Genomic DNA, 15645 nt, shown 5'->3' on the forward strand with positions numbered 1-15645 from the left:
TAACTGTACCTGCTCCCTTATTGGAAAGTAGTTCATCACAGAAACCGGTTTCTGCGATACCTACACCAATTAGTGAGGAATTTAATGATGATGATCATGAAATTTCAGATCAAGTTACTACTAAGCCTCGTAGATCAACCAGAGTAAGATCCGCACCAGAGTGGTACGGTAATCCTGTTCTGGAAGTCATGCTACTAGATCATGATGAACCTACGAACTATGAAGAAGCGATTGTGAGCCCAGATTCCGCAAAGTGGCTTGAAGCCATGAAATCTGAGATGGGATCCATGTATGAGAACAAAGTATGGACTTTGGTTGACTTGCCCGATGATCGGCAAGCAATTGAGAATAAATGGATTTTCAAGAAGAAGACTGACGCTGACGGTAATATTACTGTCTACAAAGCTCGACTTGTCGCAAAAGGGTTTCGGCAAGTTCAAGGGGTTGACTACGATGAGACCTTCTCACCCGCAGCGATGCTTAAGTCTGTCCGAATCATGTTAGCAATTACCGCATTTTATGATTATGAAATTTGGCAGATGGATGTAAAAACTGCATTCCTGAATGGATTTCCGGAAGAAGAGTTGTATATGATGCAACCGGAAGGTTTTGTCGATCCAAAGGGAGCTAACAAAGTATGCAAGCTCCAGCGATCCATTTATGGACTGGTGCAAGCCTCTCGGAGTTGGAATAAACGCTTTGATAGTGTGATCAAAGCATTTGGTTTTATACAGACTTTCGGAGAAGCCTGTATTTACAAGAAAGTGAGTGGGAGCTTTGTAGCATTTCTGATATTGTATGTGGATGACATATTACTGATTGGAAATGATATAGAATTTCTGGATAGCATAAAGGGATACTTTAATAAGAGTTTTTCAATGAAAGACCTCGGTGAAGCTGCTTACATATTGGGCATTAAGATCTATAGAGATAGATCAAGACGCTTAATTGGACTTTCACAAAGCACATACCTTGACAAAGTTTTGAAGAAGTTCAAAATGGATCAAGCAAAGAAAGGGTTCTTGGCTGTGTTACAAGGTGTGAAGTTGAGTAAGACTCAATGCCCGACCACTGCAGAAGATAGAGAGAAAATGAAAGGTGTTCCCTATGCTTCAGCCATAGGCTCTATCATGTATGCAATGCTGTGTACCAGACCTGATGTGTGCCTTGCTATAAGTTTAGCAGGGAGGTACCAAAGTAATCCAGGAGTGGATCACTGGACAGCAGTCAAGAACATCCCGAAGTACCTAAAAAGGACTAAGGATATGTTTCTCGTATATGGAGGTGACAAAGAGCTCATCGTAAACGGTTACGTTGATGCAAGCTTTGACACTGATTCGGACGATTCTAAATCGCAAACCGGATACGTGTTTACATTAAACGGTGGAGCTGTCAGTTGGTGCAGTTCTAAACAAAGCGTCGTGGCGGGATCTACATGTGAAGCGGAGTACATAGCTGCTTCGGAAGCAGCAAACGAAGGAGTCTGGATGAAGGAGTTCATATCCGATCTAGGTGTCATACCTAGTGCATCGGGTCCAATGAAAATCTTTTGTGACAATACTGGTGCAATTGCCTTGGCAAAGGAATCCAGATTTCACAAAAGAACCAAGCACATCAAGAGACGCTTCAATTCCATCCGGGATCTAGTCTAGGTGGGAGACATACAGATTTGCAAGATACATACAGATCTGAATGTAGCAGACCCGTTGACTAAGCCTCTTCCACGAGCAAAACATGATCAACACCAAGGCTCCATGGGTGTTAGAATCATTACTGTGTAATCTAGATTATTGACTCTAGTGCAAGTGGGAGACTGAAGGAAATATGCCCTAGAGGCAATAATAAAGTTATTATTTATTTCCTTATATCATGATAAATGTTTATTATTCATGCTAGAATTGTATTAACCGGAAACATAATACATGTGTGAATACATAGACAAACAAAGTGTCACTAGTATGCCTCTACTTGACTAGCTCGTTAATCAAAGGTGGTTATCTTTCCTAACCATAAACAAAGAGTTGTTATTTGCTTAACGGGATCACATCTTTAGTTGAATGATCTGATTGACATGACCCATTCCATTAGCTTAGCACCCGATCGTTTAGTATGTTGCTATTGCTTTCTTCATGACTTATACATGTTCCTATGACTATGAGATTATGTAACTCCCGTGTGCCGGAGGAACACTTTGTGTGCTACCAAACGTCACAACGTAACTGGGTGATTATAAAGGTGCTCTACAGGTGTCTCCAAAGGTACATGTTGGGTTGACGTATTTCGAGATTAGGATTTGTCACTCCGATCGTCGGAGAGGTATCTCTGGGCCCTCTCGGCATTGCAACTAATGAGTTAGTTGCGGGATGATGTATTACAGAACGAGTAAAGAGACTTGCCGGTAACGAGATTGAACTAGGTATTGGACACCGACGATCGAATCTCGGGCAAGTAACATACCGATGACAAAGGGAACAACGTATGTACTTATGCGGTCTGACCGATAAAGATCTTCGTAGAATATGTAGGAGCCAATATGGGCATCCAGGTCCCGCTATTGGTTATTGACCGGAGACGTGTCTCAGTCATGTCTACATTGTTCTCGAACCGTAGGGTCCGCACGCTTAAAGTTACGATGACAGTTTCATTATGAGTTTATGTATTTTGATGTACCGAAGGTTGTTCGGGGTCCCGGATATGATCATGGACATAACGAGGAGTCTCAAAATGGTCGAGACATAAAGATTGATATATTGGACGGCTATATTCGGACACCGGAAGTGTTCCGGGGAAGTTTCGGATAAAACCGGAGAACCGGGGGTTACCGGAACCCCCTCGGGGGGTTAATGGGCCTCATGGGCCTAAAGTGGAGAAGAGGAAAGGCGGCCAGGGCAGGCCGCGCGCATCCTCTCCCCCTAGTCCGAATTGGACAAGGAGGGAGGGGCGGCGCCCCCCCTTTCCTTCCTCTCCTCTCTCCCTTCCTTCCCCCTCTCCTACTTGGACAAGGAAAGGGAGGGGAGTCCTACTCCCAGTAGGAGTAGGACTCCTCCTGCGCGCCTCCTACTAGGGCCGGCCGCACCCCCCCTTGGCTCCTTTATATACGGGGGCACCCTAGGACACATAAGTTGATCTTCGTGATCGTTCCTTAGCCGTGTGCGGTGCCCCCCTCCACGATATTACACCTCGATCATATTGTAGCGGTGCTTAGGCGAAGCCCTGCGACGGTTGAACATCAAGATCGTCACCACGCTGTCGTGCTGACGAAACTCCTCCCCGAAGCTTTGCTGGATCGGAGCCCGGGGTGCGTCATCGAGCTGTACGTGTGTCAAGAACTCGGAGGTGCCGGAGTAACGGTGCTTGGATCGGTTGGACCGGGAAGACGTACGACTACTTCCTCTACATTGCGTCAACGCTTCCGCTTCGGTCTACGAGGGTGCGTAGACAACACTCTCCCCTCTCGTTGCTATGCATCACCATGATCTTGCGTGTGCGTAGGATTTTTTTTGAAATTACTACGTTCCCCAACAACTATACCCTTGAAGCACCTTTGGATGCCCGGTGTAGTGAATTCCATAATTTGCAGTGCCTTTCAAATAACGCAAAACTCTCTCTAGAGCTTTCCAATGCACATCTCCTGGTTTTGAGACAAACCGACTCAGTTTGCTAACGGCGAAAGAGATGTCAGGTCTTGTAGCACTTGCTAAGTACATAAGCGAGCCAATAATCTGAGAATATTTGAATTGATCTCTAGCAATTCTTTGATTCTTTCGAAGTAACACACTCGCATCATATGGTGTTGGAGAGGGCTTGCAGTCACTATAGCCAAAGCGACTCAAGATCTTTTCCACATAGTGAGATTGAAGCAATGTAATCCCACCATCATCGTCTCTCAACAACTTGATGTTCAGAATGACATCATTCACTCCTAAATCCTTCATCTCAAAACAACGAGATAGGAAATTTTTAACCTCCTTAATAACATTCAGATTTGTTCCGAAAATCAGTATGTCATCAACATACAAGCAAAGGATAACTCCCTCGCCCCCACCATGGCGATAGTACACACATTTGTCAGCTTCGTTTACAACAAAGCCTGCAGCTGTTAAAGTTCTTTCAAACTTCTCATGCCACTGTTTGGGTGCTTGCTTGAGTCCATACAAAGACTTCAGCAACTTGCACACTTTCCTTCCTGACCATCTAGTACAAACCCATCTGGTTGTTCCATATAAATTTCCTCGTCCAACTCTCCATTTAGGAAAGCAGTATTAACATCCATTTGATGAACGAGAAGACCATGTGAGGCAGCTAGTGAAAGTAGAACTCGAATAGTGGTCAGTTGAGCCACAGGTGAGTAAGTATCAAAGAAGTCTTCACCTTCCTTTTGGGTATAACCCTTAGCCACGAGCCGAGCCTTGTACTTTTCAATAGTACTATCAGGCCTAAGATTCTTCTTGAATACCCATTTGCATCCTATAGGTTTGCACCCATAAGGACGATCAGTTATCTCCCAGGTTTCATTTGCCAAGATGGAATCCATCTCGCTACGAACCGCTTCCTTCCAGTAGTCAGCATCTTCAGATGCATAGGCCTCTGAAATAGAACTGGGAGTGTCATCTATGAGGTACACAAGAAAATCATCACCAAAGGACTTTGTAGTCCTCTGTCTCTTGCTCCTAGTAGGAACTTCATTGTTCTCCCCCACAGGACTTTCAAAGTGTTCCATCAAAATGGCAGGTTCGGTAATTGTAACTGGTTCCTGATTCGATGAACTAGGCATCTCCTGATTAGATGAGGTAGCCATATCCTTCACGGGGAAGATATCTTCAAAGAAAGTCGCATCATTCGACTCCATGATCGTACCGACATGTATGTCAGGTACCTCAGATTTTACAACCAAGAATCTATAGCCAATGCTATGAAAAGCATATCCCAGGAAAACACAATCCACAGTCTTTGGTCCAAACTTCCGCTTCTTTGGAATTGGAACATTGACTTTCGCCAAACAACCCCATGTTCGCAGATAAGAAAGTTTTAACCTTTTCTTCTCCCATTCCTCGAATGGAGTTATCTCTTTGTTCTTTGTGGGGACTCGGTTCAGGACATGACATGCGGTCAATATCGCCTCCCCCCACCATGCCTTGGAGAGACCCGAAGTGTCTAACATGGCGTTAACCAAATCTGTTAGAGTACGGTTATTTCTTTCGGCCACCCATTTGACTGAGGTGAATAGGGAGGCGTCCTCTCATGGATTATACCATGTTCCTCACAAAAAACATCAAATTCATTGGAAAATACTCTCCACCACGGTCGGACCTAAGCCTCTTGATTTTTTGATCAAGTTGGTTTTCCACTTCAGCTTTATAGATCTTGAAAAAGTTCAAAGCATCATCCTTAGATTTCATAAGATACACACGGTAGTATCTAGTGGAGTCATCAATTAACGTCATGAAATATTTCTTTCCACCTTTTGTCAAAACACCATTCATTTCACATAGATCTGAATGTATGAGCTCTAGTGGTGCAAGATTTCTTGTTTCCGCAGTCGTGTGAGACTTACGAGGTTCCTTAGCTTGCACACACACTTGACACTTAGATCCCTTGACAGTGGTGAAACTAGGGATTAAGTTCAACTTCGCTAGTCACGACATGCAACCAAAGTTAACATGACAAAGACGTGAATGCCACACATTTGATTCACTATTGTTGCAAATATGATTAACAACTTTATTGCAAACGTCTGATAAGGATAAATGAAATAGGCCTCCTGACTCATAGCCTTTACCAACAAAGGTTCCATACTTGGATATTACAAATTTATTCGACTCAAAGACAAGCTTGTAGCCATCTCTACACAGAAGAGATCCGCTAACAAGATTTTTATTGACGGGGGGGGGGGGGACATAATGCACGTTCTTCAGCCGCACGATCTTCCCCGAAGTAAACTTCAGATCGACCATGCCAACACCACGAGCAGAAACACTTGAACCGTTGCCCATCAGCACGGTTGAAGTCCCTGCGGTCTGATAAGACGAAAACATGGAAATATCACCGCATACATGCACATTAGCACCCGTGTCAATCAACCAGTCAGGAGAATGACATACTGAAAGAATAGTGGGAAATATACCATACCCAGCATCCTTCATGTCAGTTTCTCCAATGACAACATTAGCGGTCTTGCCTCCTTTCCCAGGATAACGCTTGTCATAGCGATTAGGCCAACTAGGAGCCCAATGATCAGGATCCCCACACACATGACAAGCACCTTTCTTCTTGCCATTCTTCTTCTTGAAGTTCGTGTGTTGCACAACCTTGTTCTTCCCATCAAACTTTACTTTACCATCAAACTTGCCCTTGTTCTTGAACTTGTGGGGCTGAAAGTTCTGCTTCTATACCACATTGGCACTAGATCCTCCCTCAATACCTCGAGCACGTGTGTCCTTTGCTCTCGCCTTTTCTTCCACATCAAGAGTGCCAATGAGATCCGGAACAGAAAACTCCTGCCTCTTATGCTTCAGTAAGGTAGCAAAGTTCCTCCATGAAGGAGGAAGCTTAGTGATGATACCTCCGGAAACAAACTTGTCCGGTAGCACACAACTGAAGTGCTCAAGTTCTCTAGCAAATGACTGTATCTCATGAGCTTGCTCAACCACAAAGCGCTCTTCAGTCATCCTGTAATCATAGAATTGCTCCATGATGTACAGCTCAGTGCCAGCATCCGAGACCCCAAACTTGGCCTCGAGTGCATCCCACATATCTTTTTCATTATCAATTGACGCATAAGCATCAACTATGTTCTCACCAAGAACACTCAAGAGAGCAGTCTTAAACAGAGTATCCATTTTCTGAAAGGCTTGTGCCTGTTGAGCATCAAGCTCCCCTTCAGGTTTGCCAAGAGTGGCGTCATAGCAACTCATGGTTTGAAACCATAAGACTGCTCTCACGCGCCACCTCTTATAGTGGATACCCTCAAACATAGGAGGTCTCATGAAAGCAGCAAAACCACTTGGTGTAAATTGCCTGTAATAAGGTTTTTGGATTGTTGGAAATATGAGCAATTTACCAAATGATTTTATTAACAGAAATACTAGATAAAGCATGACTAATATAATAGAGAGAAAACAAGTCATGCTTTCTGACAGAGAGAAGGTAAATAGCTTCTGCATATATGAACAGTAGCCTAGCATATCTATAGCAGACAGTAGAACTAGTTGCATACATGAAGTAGAACCTAACATATCTAGAGCAAGTACTAGTACGAGAAACTGTGGCAGGACATCTAACAGAAAGAAGAACACGTACGGGACAACAGCAGAATTAGCACTGGACTTGGGGTCGGTGTCCTCGCCAGCCATGTCGTCGAGGAGGTTGTCGACGTCGGGGAAGAAGTCGTCGGAGTCCGGGGCGTCCGTGACGAATGAGTCAGTCAGTAGTCGCGCAGAGCGCTCCCCAAAAACCTTATCACCCTTCTCCAGACAGCAGCAGCTCGGAGATGGAACCGATGGCGAGAGGAATGAGAAGTTCTGGTGCTCATTCCCGCGACCCGCGGCGCGTCGTGACGAGGCGGGCGGCGGAGGAGGAGCGCGCGTGGATATCCCTCTTGTTCTCATGCTCCTACAAGTGGGGAAAGAACCTCCCTTATAAGGAGGTTCAACTCCCACTAAACTAGCAATGTGGGACTAAATTTTAGTAGTATTCCTTGCCTTGTACAAATGGGCTAAGTGGGCCGCTAGGATTTATTAGGAATTTCTGAAATAGTTGTTGGGCTGCCCAAAATAGACTAAATTCCAGCAAGATATAGCCGCATCGTGGGCGTTACAGGCGTCGAGGTCGAGGTCGATTGCGTCCTTTATGGCTGGTTGGGGGGCGGGGGCGTGTGGAAGCGGGTGCGTTTTTGAGGAAAATGGGGGAAATGGTGCTGGCTGCCACCGACCGGCGGGCCCGGGGAGAGGAGTAGGCGCGCGCGCGTTCATCTCATGTCCGCGCGGACGCAAATCCGGCTCAAAATTGAACCTGGAATGGGTCGCCCGCGGACGAAAAACGGACGCGCGTCTGTTTGGGTTAGCGCGTTGGACCGCCACTTTTGTCCGCTCCAACCCAAACGGATGCGGGCGGACGAAATGGATCGCCTCATTGGAGTTGCTCTAACCTGGCGTCCAGGCTTCTTGCATGGTCACCTGCCAGTGATCCCGGTCAACATCGGCGACTTCGGCGTTCCCAATTTCAAACTTGATTTCACGGGCAAAATCGCCGAGATCCTCAAACAGCTGGGCCTCGTTCTGCCGTTCAGCATGGGTTCTGACCTGTCGGACATGGTGGAGGACGACGGCACCGGCTTGCCTTTGGTGGTTCGTGACGTTATCCATAAGGCTGTTATCGAGGTCAACAAGGAAGGGACGGAAGCCGCGGCTCTCACCATGATGATTGCGGCTCCTGGAGCTGCTCCCATGGCAATGCTGGAGCCGAGGGTGGATTTCGTCGCTGGCCATCCTTTCGCGTATTTCATAGTCGAGGAGGCGTCCGGCGCGATCATGTTTGCAGGGCATGTCGTCGACTCTAGCAATGGCAGCGGCCCCGTGCGGATTGGGAAACGAAAACATGAGGGTGCACTTAACGAGGAGCGGCTACCTGCTAGAAGATTCGAGTTGTTGCCGGTGACGAGAAACCCGCCGGCGCAGTTCGACACAATAGGCCTGACTGGCTCCAGTGGCCTGGCAATGCTCGCTGCCAGGCTCACGAGGCCCGTCGCCGAGGGGAGCACGGATGGCAATCTAGTCTTCTCGCCGCTGTCCATCTACGCCGCTCTCGCACTCCTGGCCGCCGGCGCCCGGGACGCCACACTGGACGAGATACTCCGCGTCCTCGGAGCGAGGACGCGCGGCGAGCTCGAGAACTTCGTGTCGCGCTTGGCAGCCGACACGCTCCAGGATGGCGTTCGCGTGCGGTGTGTGGAGCGACCTAATGCGGCCATTGAAGCCGGCCTTCCGTGAGGCTGTGGTGGGCACGTACAAGGCAGAGGCTAGCACCGTCGACTTCCACGGCGCGCCGGAGGAAGCGCGCGGCCAGATCAACGCGTGGGCGGCTCAGGCGACGAGGAACCTTATCGACTCGGTCCTCCCAGAGGGGTCGATACACCGAAGGACCCAGGTCGTGCTCGGCAACGCAATGTACTTCAAGGGCATGTGGGAGGACCAGCCGTTTGACATGAGAGATGAGACACACCACGCACAAGCCCTTCCACCGGCTGGACCGCGGCCAGGTTGACGTACCCTTCATGCAGAGCCGGGAGTCGCAGTTCGTTGCCGTGCACCACGGGTTGAAGGTGCTCAAACTCCGGTACAGGATGGGGGCGCCAGATCACGAGGGCACCACAAAACATCCTCCTCCATTGGGCCGTCCTGATTCTGATCCCTACAACTACAATGGTGCTCCTCGCCAAAAAAAAAAACTACAATGGTGTTGGTGCTGCTCCGTACATCCATCCCGGCCCTAGTGCTGCATACAACCGTGGGGGTGGGGGTCCGTCTCCAAATTATTTTCCCGTCAGACCTCACCCATACTCCCACCTCCGTTCGGCAACTCCTTCTCTCCCCACACCTATCCGAGGCCATATCCTCCTTATGGTGCACTTGGCCCCGTTGGCTACCCTCCTAACCCCTACTTCCCCCGCCATGATGCATTTGGCAACAGCTACTACGCGCCTAATACATGGGCAGGACATGCTTATCCATCCCCATCCCAGTGTGCAGCTGTTCCGTGGGTGCGCTCCGGCTCTGACTATACCGGGCCAACACAATTCTCCATGTGCATCTTCCTCCCAGATGCCTACGACGGCCTATGGTGGCTGCTAGACATGATGGCATCCCGGCCTGGGTTCCTGCACGACCATCTGCCGATGCAGCGAATCGCCCTCCGCGAGCTCCGGATGCCAAAGTTCAAACTGTCTTTCCATAGCAGTGTGGCCGCCGTCCTCAAGAAGTTGGGGCTCCAGCTGCCGTTCAGTGAGCACGGCGACCTATTTGACATGGTAGAGGAAGACCGCTATGGCTTGCCGATAGTGGTGGGGGATGTCATCCACAAGGCTATCGTCGAGGTAAACGAGCAAGGGACTGAAGCTGCGACGGTCACCACCGAGTGCGGCTATGGAGGATGCAGCTGATTGCCGCCGCCATCTCCACAAGTGGGTTTCATCGTCAACCATCCATTTGCCTACAACATAATGGAGGAGGTGACACTAGTAAAAAAAGGGTCATTAGTCCCGGTTCATAAGGGCCTTGCCGCTGGCTAGAGCTCCACCTCTAGTCCCGGTTGGTAACATTAACCGGGACTAAAGGTAATTTTTTTTAATTTTTTTCTCGATTTTCAAATTTCTGAATTATTTTATAATTTAATCTCTAATCACCCACCCCTCATCACTGCTCAATTTAACCTCTAATCTGTAATCACCCCTCATCATTCCAAATCATCTAATTTCCCGACCGGTCACCCATCCCTCTCACTACTCCAGCCCGGGCACGCCTAACTTTCGGGTTCTATTCTTCTTCGTTTCCAAGTCTGCACTTGTTGTTTTCCTAACAATAGTAAGATGTAAATCCTATTAACCCTTGGGACTTTAGCTTGAGCATGAAGTCACACATTTCACTGTTTGAGTTTGAAACTATTATTTTACAAAACAATAATTATTTAGTAACACTAATATTTCTTGAATAAATAGTTTGACCATAGTTTGATCACAGTTTGACCAGATTTGACCAAAATTCAAAAAAACCGAAATAATTATTTAGTAACACTAATATTTCTTGAATAAGTAGTTTGACCATAGTTTGACCATTGTTAGACCATAATTTGACTAGATTTGACAAAAATTCAAAAAAACTAAAATGATTATTTAGTAACACTAATATTCTTCAATAATTATTTAATAACACTAATACTTCTTGAATAAAGAGTTTGACCATAGTTTGACCAGATTTAACGAAAATACAAAAAAACTGAAATGTGAGCATAACTTTTTATCCTTGTAGAATTTGAGGATTCTAAAAATTTGCAAACAGGCCGTAGGCAAAGGGCATCACACCCTTTAGTCTCAGTTCGTGTCTCAAACCGGGACTAAAGGGCTCAGGTGAACCGGGACTAATGCCTTAGCCGCACGAACCGGGACCAATCACTAGTGCAGAACCAGGCAATAGCACCGGTTCGTAAGGCCCTTTAGTGCCGGTTTAGGAACCGGCACTAGAGTTTCGGCACTAAAGGCCCCCCCCCTTTAGTACCGGTTCAGCACGAACCGGTGCTAAAGGGAAACCACATGGCACGAGCCAGCTCCGGGGGCCGGGAGCCCTTTAGTACCGGTTGGTAACACCAACCGGTACTAAATGGTTGTGGGTTTTTGTTTTATTTTGTATTTTTCAATTAAATTTGTGTTATCAATTTAATTTAGGATTGTTTTACGTTATAATGAGTTGTAGTGGTCATCATCATCATCATCATCGCATATTAATAAATAAATAAACTCTAGCTAGCTAAAAATCATCATAGTAGTCTAATTACCACTATTTAATCATCATAGTCATTACCGCTAGCTATCTAATCATCATCAACGCTGGCTAGCTTAAAGAGGAAACATTCACTTTGTAACAGAAGCAAAGATATCATCAAGTTCAACATAATCATCACCAACATCGAGGTTCAGGACACGGACATGAGACAAGTACTAATTAAGCGCATGAACTAGTAGCTACTGATCCTGCTGCTCCCTCTCAGGTAGAATAGCATAGAACATGTATAGCTCTCCTGATTCATCATACTAGAGCATGCAGATGAATCTGTCTCCTAATCTTGGGTTGCGCTTCTCCTTGCTTCCCCCTAGTACTTCTCTGCGATCGTTAACAATTTTGCTCCAATCTTTCACTATTAAGCATTCTTCGCTTTCAGAAATCCTGAATGCACTCATGTGCAATGTAGAAAATCTTGGTCGTAAGCTAACCATTGACATGCGACCTTTTGTCTCGATCCACTGAGGCACAACTGTCATCGGAAGTCTCTGTTGAAGAACATCGTATAGTAATTAATATACTAAGCAATGAAAGTTTAGTTTCAAAAATAATGTATGCAAAAGATGCACTAATTAAGGACAAATATTTAAAATCTTACCATCTTTCGATTATAGATGTGACCATAGTTCAATACGATCACCATTGGTCGCACGTTTTGAGTATTAACATTTCTAAGTTCAGGAAAAAAATTTGTCTTGACAGTATTAAGATCCTCAAGCCATGAAACATAATGACTTATCTCCTTGCAGTTTAGTTGAGCCCCGGGGCAGTAGTAGGTCCTGTCTACCAAGCGCCGGACATGTTTGCTTGAACCGAAATAAGCTGACAATACAAATTAGTTGTCAACTATTTTTGAATAAACTGTATCAAAGACATAAACACATATGCATGCATGGTTGAGAAAAACTCACCAAATGGTAGAACTGGAGGCGTTTGCACATCGACCCAGATGTCTATATGACCTTCAATATCATCTTCCGGACGAATATCAAAGGTGATAACCATATCAGGCTCAAATGCATAAGCCTTGCATAGTGCTTGCCAAGTTTTGCATTCAAAATGGGTGTATGTGTCTTCATTATATAATTTGACGTTGAAAGTATACCCATGCTCTGTCTTCAAGTAAACTCTCTTTACCTCCATATCATCTATAGCACTAAAACCTATCTTATCCAAGACAAAAATTCTTGCATGGCAGGGGATGCGCTAGTAGAATAGTGAAAATTTAAAATTATAAGTTAAAGCAAATGAAGCATAAGTTTTGCATTCAAATAATAATTGACAAAGTGACTTACTGTATCAACTTCGAATGTCTCATCCAGCTTGATGCTGAAGCGCCTACCATCAACAATGAAATTTTTGTCGCACAGGCCGCGCTGGTCTTCACAGTGTTCGCACATAATGAAATCCTTTTCGTCGTCAGATGACATTTCCTATGTTCATATAGGTGAAACATTAAACACCTATATCTAGCCAAATATATATTCATCTAACATTTGACATTAATATATCTAACTATATTCATCTCTAACAATTGACATTACTTTTCTATCTAATTCATCTAACATTTGACATTAATCTAACATTTATATAAACTCAAATTATATATAAAAAATTAAATAAACAGAAAAACGCATTAACAAATAATATTTTACTTAGATCATCAAATCTCAGATACCTAAATTTTCTTACTAAAAATAAACTAGTTATATTAATTATTGAACTAGTTCAAATCTCATATACCTAAATAAACTAGTTCGACAATTTTCTTACTAAAAATAAACTAGTTATATTAATTATTCAACTAGTTCAAATCTCATATACCTAAATAAACTAGGTCGACAATTTTCTTACTAAAAATAAACTAGTTATATTAATTATTCAACTAGTTCAAATCTCTAGTTCGACAATTTTCTATCTATAGCTAATTCATCTAACATTCGATCATCTAATTAACTTTTCTAAAAAACAGAAAATAAGTAAAAAAATGTGTGTGTGTATGTGTGTGTACGTATATGTGTGTACGTATGTGAGTGTGTGTATGTGTGCATGTACGTGTACGTATATATGTGTGTGTATATGTGTGTGCCCCCGTACGCCGCCACATCGTACGTACGAGCGGGGGCGCCGGCGTACGGGGCGGGGGCGGCGTACGTACGGGCGGGGGCGTAAGGGGCGGCGGCGTACGTGTGCGACGACGACGGCGGGGAGAGCGCGAGAGATGTACCGCGAACGACGACGGACGGCGGCGCGCGGCGTTCGGGGCGGCGGTGCGAGACGGCGACAACGACGGGCGGCGGCGGGGACGACGACGACGACGGACGACGGGCGGCGGTGACGACGGGCGACGGGCGCGCGCGAGAGGTTGAGACGAAAGAAGTGGAGATCTAACTGAATTTTCGTAAGTGTTGTATGAAGGAAATATGCCCTAGAGGCAATAATAAAGTTATTATTTATTTCTTTATATCATGATAAATGTTTATTATTCATGCTAGAATTGTATTAACCGGAAACATAATACATGTGTGAATACATAGACAAACTAAGTGTCACTAGTATGCCTCTACTTGACTAGCTCATTAATCAAAGATGGTTATGTTTCCTAACCATGAACAAAGAGTTGTTATTTGATTAATGGGATCACATCATTAGGTGAATGATCTGATTGACATGACCCATTCCATTAGCTTAGTACCCGATCGTTTAGTATGTTGCTATTGCTTTCTTCATGACTTATAAATGTTCCTATGACTATGAGATTTTGCAACTCCCGTTTGCCGGAGGAACACTTTGGGTGCTACCAAACGTCACAACGTAACTGGGTGACTATAAAGGAGCACTACAGGTATCTCCCAAGGTAGATGTTGGGTTGGCGTATTTCGAGATTAGGATTTGTCACTCCGATTGTCGGAGAGGTATCTTTGGGCCCTCTCGGTAATGCACATCACATAAGCTTTGCAAGCATTGCAACTAATAAGTTAGTTGTGAGATGATGTATTACAGAACGAGTAAAGAGACTTGCCGGTAACGAGATTGAACTAGGTATTGGATACCGACGTTCCAATCTCGGGCAAGTAACATACCGATGACAAAGGGAACAACGTATGTTGTTATGCGGTCTGACCGATAAAGATCTTCGTAGAATATGTAGGAGCCAATATGGGCATCCAGGTCCCGCTATTGGTTATTGACCGGAGATTTGTCTCAGTTATGTCTACATTGTTCTCGAACCGTAGGGTCCGCACGCTTAACGTTACGATGACAGTTATTATGAGTTTATGCATTTTGATGTACCGAAGTTAGTTCGGAGTCCCGGATGTGATCACGGACATGACGAGGAGTCTCTAAATGGCCGAGACATAAAGATTGATATATTGGAAGCCTACATTTGGACATCGGAATCATTCCAGGTGAAATCGGCATTTTACCGGAGTACCGGGGGGTTACCGGAACCCCCCGGGGGGTTTATTGGGCCTACATGGGCCTTGAGGGAGAAGAGAGAAGGAGGCAGGAGGTGGCCGCGCGCCCCTCCCCTTCCTAGTCCGAATAGGACAAGGGAAGGGGGGGTGGCGGCCCCCCCTTTCCTTCCTCTCTTCCTCCTCTTTCCCCTCTCTCCTTGTCCAACTAGGAGTCCTACTCCCGGTGGGAGTAGGACTCCCCTTGACGCGCCCTCCTTGGCCGGCCGCCCCGTCCCCCTTGGCTCCTTTATATACGGAGGCAGGGGGCACTCTAGGACACACAAGTTGATCCACGTGATTGTTCCTTAGCCATGTGCGGTGCCCCCTGCCATCATATTCCACCTCGGTCATATCGTTGTAGTGCTTAGGCGAAGCCCTGCGTCGGTAGAACATCATCATCGTCACCACGCCGTTGTGCTGACGGAACTCATCCCCGAAGCTTTGCTGGATCGGAGCCCGGGGATCGTTATCGAGCTGAACGTGTGCTAAGAACTCGGAGGTGCCGGAGTAACGGTGCTTGGATCGGTCAGATCGGGAAGACGTATGACTACTTCCTCTACGTTGTGTCAACGCTTCCGTTGCGATCTACAAGGGTACGTAGATCATACTCTCCCCTCTCGTTGCTATGCATCACCTTG

The 15645-nt window shown here is 45.8% G+C and overlaps 1 pseudogene; it reads left to right on the forward strand.

Annotated features, from left to right (window-relative positions):
- The window catches only part of LOC147981514 (uncharacterized), a 164246-nt pseudogene that overhangs the window by 25423 nt on the left and 123178 nt on the right, over positions 1-15645 (forward strand).

The sequence above is a fragment of the Triticum urartu genome, chromosome 3A (assembly GCF_056163025.1).
Source record: "Triticum urartu cultivar PI428250 chromosome 3A, HENAU_Tu73, whole genome shotgun sequence".
Lineage (NCBI taxonomy): Eukaryota > Viridiplantae > Streptophyta > Magnoliopsida > Poales > Poaceae > Triticum > Triticum urartu.